Raw genomic sequence first — 4,703 nt, 5'->3', positions numbered from 1 at the left:
AAGGGATTGCAGTGTGACCATCCCCCCTGGGGGGTGATTTCTCGCTTTCTGTCTCTATGTCTCTCTCTGTCTGGTGAGCTCACGCGCCCTATAGCGAAAATCTCTTCAAAAAAAAAAAATAGTAAGTTTGCATTGTAAAGCTCCAGATATAATATGAATACAAGTGAGATCATATATATATAATAATCAAACTTTGTATGAAAGCAAAACTTTATTTCTCACTTTGTTTATGCTATTCTACCACCCTACCATCTATGTCTTACCTAATGTTTACATAAAAAACCCTCTTGGGACCAGCAGTTAGCATAATGGCTATGTCGCTGAACTCCCATGTAGTCGACTATGGTCCATGTCCCAGACCCAGTGGCTTTAAAACTCTCACTGGGTGCGTGTGTGCGTGCCCAAGATCCCGAGAGGAGAATGGAGGAGAAGGGATTGCGGCGTGACCATCCCCCTGGGGAGTGATTTCTCGCTCTCTGTCTCTCTGTCTCTCTCTGTCTGGTGAGCGCACATACCCTATAGCCAAAACCTCAAAAAATAAATAAATAAATAAAACCTCTTAATCCTCTGAAGGACCAATTTAGATTTAGTTCTTTCAAGTCCTGCTCTCACTAACATGATTTTACTTTTCCCCAAACTCCTTTTCTATACACTGGGTGCAACATTAGTTTATACCCATTCATAGTTTTGATTTCTATAAATAAGTTTTCATTCATAAAAACATTTTAAGTTTAGATTTCAGAATATGAAAGACCTGGGTTTCCATCCTGATTCTTTCATCTTCCATAACTGTGTGATCTTGAGCAAGTAGGAATAATATTACTATCATTTATCTGATAAGAGATGTAAATATTGAACTCTTTTACCTATAGTGCTTAACACCTGAGACATAATACAGAACTAACAAATATTAGCTATTATGAATAATATTATTATGACACAAAACAGAAGTTGGCAAATTATGGTCCATGGGCCCAAACAGTATACTACTGTTTGTTTTGATATAATCCATAAGCTAAAAATGTTTCTTTGTTTCTAAGTAATTTTTTTAACAAAATTGTTACATGTAACATTCTATGCAATTCAAATTCAATGTTCAAGAATAATTTTACTTCAACGGTCACATTCATAGTTTAGGATTTGTTTATGGCAGCTTGTAAGCTACAAAGACAGAGCTGAACAATTGAATAAAAATCACATGTACCATAAAATTTTAAATATTTACTATTAAAAGAACTATAAAAAAATAAATAAAACATGAAGCTGATTTTTTTGAGAGGATAAACAAAGTTGATAAGCCATCATTAGCTACACTAATTGAGAAAAATAGAGATAGGAACCAGATAAATAAAATCAGCAATGAAGCTGGCAATATTACAACTAATATGTATTTGAAATACAAAAAAAATAGGAGAATACTATGAGCAGCTATATACCAACAAACTAGAAAATCTAGAAAAGATGGACAAATTTCTGGATAAGTATGTGTTACCTAGGTTGAATCAGGATGAAATAGAAAGCCCAAATAGACCAATATCAGGTGAAAAGATTGAAGCTGTAATAGATTGCCTCCCAAGAAGGAAAAGTCCAGTTCCACATGGCTTCCCTTTTAAATTCTTCAAGGCTTTCAAAGAAGAGCTAACTCCAACTCCTCTTAAACTATCCCTAAAAATTTAAAAGGAAGGAATCCACCCAATCTCATTTTATGAAGCCTCTATTACTTTGAAAGTAAAACCAGAAAAGGATATAACAACAAAAGAAAACTGTAGACCAACATCCCTGATGAATACCGATATAAAAATTTTCAATAAGATATTAACAAACTGAATTCAATAACATATCAAGAAGATTTTACATCATGATTAGGTCGGATTTATTCTAGGGATACAAGAATGGTTCAACAAATGTAAAACAATAAATGTAATAAACCACATTAATAGAAAGAAAAAAATATATGATCATATCTATAGATAAAAAGCATTTGATAATATACAACACCATTTCATGATCAAAACTCTCTGCAAAATTGGGACATAGGGGATATTTTTCAACATAATAAAAGACATTCATAACAGACTGATTGTGAGCATCATGCTTAATGGGGAAAAGCTAAAAGCTTTCCCATAAAAATCTGGTAAAAGACAAGGTTTCTCACTCCATTCCTCTTTAACAGAGTGCTGGAAGTGCTAGCCAATGCAATCAGAGAAGAGAGTAAAATAAAGGACATTCAGATAGAAAAAGAATACATTAAACTGTTCCTGTTAGCAGATATAATTATACACCTATAAAATTTTAAAGAATCCATTTAAAAAGTCTAGAAGTAATAGATTAATTCAGTACTGTTGCAGTATACAAAGTCAATCTACAAAAATCTATAGCTCCTTTTATACAGCAATAATCTACAGATTGAATCAGAATTAAAGAAAGTGGTCTCATTTACAATAACTACAAAACAAATAATAAACCTAGGAATAACTATAACTAGAGAAGTGAAAATCCTTTATAGGATAACTATGAAAAACTGAAAAAATAAATTGAATATGATATAAAAAAATGGAAAGACATTCTGTGCTCTTGGATTGGAAGAACTGATATAGTCAAGATGTCAGACTTACCCAAATTAATTTACATATTTAATACAATCCCAATCCAGTTACCTGAGACATTCCTCACAGAAATAGAAAAAGTAATTATAATTTTTGTCTGGAACCAAAAAAGATCTCATATTGCCATGGCAATACTGTATCAAAATAATAAACTAGGAGGAATCTTACTACCCACTTTAAAATATACCAAAAATCAATGATAATTAAAACAGTATGGTACTGGCACAAAAATTGATACATAGACCAATGGAACAGAGAGAAAAATCTAGAAACAAACTCTAAATCATACAGTCAACTTATCTTTGATAAAGGGTATAAGACAATGCAGTGGAGAAAAAAAAGTCTCCTTGGCAAACGATGTTGAAAGAATTGGATATCCATCTGCAGAAAAATGGAGCTGGACCTCACTATTAACTAGAATTAACTCAAAAGGAATTAAAAACTTAAATACGAAACCTCTAACCAGAAAACTACTGGTAAAAAAATAGAGAAAACTTTGGAATACATTGGAGTTAAATAAGACCCTTAAAGCACAGAGAATATTCCTTAAAATATACAAGTGTGATTACATCAAGCTAAGGAGCTTTCTACAGCAAAAGGAATTATAATTAAGGTGAAAAGGAAAACCTCAGAATGGGAGCAAATATTTACAAATTTTCCATCAGATAAGGGATCAATAGCTAGAATATATAGAAAATTCAAGCAGTTCATCCATCAAAAAAAGAAATAATCCAATTTATAAATGGGCAAATAAACTGATTAGATAACTCTCCAAGGAATATTTACCAATGGCCAAGAGCTATATAAAAAATGTTCAAAGTCTCTCATAATAATGGAAATGTAAATTAAAACTATAGTGAGATATCTGTTAATCTCAGAATGGCTAGGATCAAAAAAACAAAGAAACTTAAGTGTTGGCAAGGCTGTGATGAAAAAGGGATTTATTTAGACTGCTATTAGGACTGTAAATTAATCCAGCCTCTCTGGAAAACAATAGAGATTTCTCAAAAACTTACAAATAATACTTCCTTATGATCCAGCAATCCTACTTTGTATCTACTCAAAGGATAAGAAAACATTCCATCAGAATGGTATCTGCACAACAATATTTATTGCAGCATTGTTTATAATTGATAAAATATGGAACCAATGTAAGTGTACAAAAACTGATGACTTGGTTGAAGAACACATATGCTATATACTATGAAATATTACACACAACTGTATGAAACAATGAGATCCATCCTATGGTTCAATTCAAAAATAGATGAATATAGAAGATTTAATGTTGAGCAAAGTGAGCCAGACTTTAAAAGATACACATCGTATATCCCCACTTAATTTGTGGTGAGTGTCTGCACTTCATGGCAGAGGTTGACAGATCTGAAGATGTGATGGTGGAGAGGATCAGTGTGGATGTTACTGACAGTAAAGGGGGAAAGTAATTGATAGAGAGTGGATGATAGATGGTGGGTGTGAGACAAAAAAATAAAAGGAAAGAAAAAATATGAATAATAAATTTTTGTTTATAAGAGAAAAACAAATCAAAACCCCTTTTTTGTAATATCTGAAATAGTTCACAATAGTATGTATTTGTTAATTTATTTGTCATCAAAAGAACACTTTGCTGTGCTCGCTTCAGCAGCACATATACTAAAATTGGAATGATTCAGAGAAGATTAGCATGGCCCCTGCAGGAGGATGATGTGCAAATTCATGAACATTCCATATTTTTCTATCTGTTGCCTACAAGAAATGTACCTTATGGATAAAGACCTACGTAGACTTGGACCAGCAGTTAGCATAATGGCTATGTCACTGGACTCCCATGTAGTCGACCATGGTTCTCATTCCGGACCCAGCAGCTTAAACTCATGCCAGGCGCATGTGCGTGCGTGCCCAAGATCCTGAGAGGAGAATGGAGGAGAAGGGATTGCAGCGTGGCCATCCCTCCTGGGGGGTGATTTCTCACTTTATGTCTCTCTGTCTCTCTCTGTCTTTCTGGTGAGCGCACTCATCCTATAGCAAAAATACCTCGGGACCAGCAGTTAGCGTAATGGCTATGTCGCTGGACTCCCACGTAGTTGACTGCAGTTC

At 33.6% G+C, this 4,703-nt stretch overlaps 1 non-coding gene across 1 annotated transcript; it reads left to right on the top strand.

Moving 5' to 3' along the window:
- Positions 1-4,235: 4,235 nt before the first annotated feature.
- On the top strand, positions 4,236-4,341 carry LOC114005677 (U6 spliceosomal RNA). Its single transcript, XR_003547516.1, has one exon. It is a non-coding gene; the product is annotated as a U6 spliceosomal RNA (small nuclear RNA).
- The last annotated feature ends 362 nt before the right edge of the window (positions 4,342-4,703 follow it).

Source organism: Tupaia chinensis, unplaced genomic scaffold (assembly GCF_000334495.1).
Source record: "Tupaia chinensis unplaced genomic scaffold, TupChi_1.0 Scaffold144255_1, whole genome shotgun sequence".
In the NCBI taxonomy this organism is placed as follows: Eukaryota; Metazoa; Chordata; class Mammalia; order Scandentia; family Tupaiidae; genus Tupaia; species Tupaia belangeri.
The sequence above is the reverse complement of the archived record's forward strand: the minus strand, read 5'-3'. Positions and strand labels throughout refer to the sequence as shown.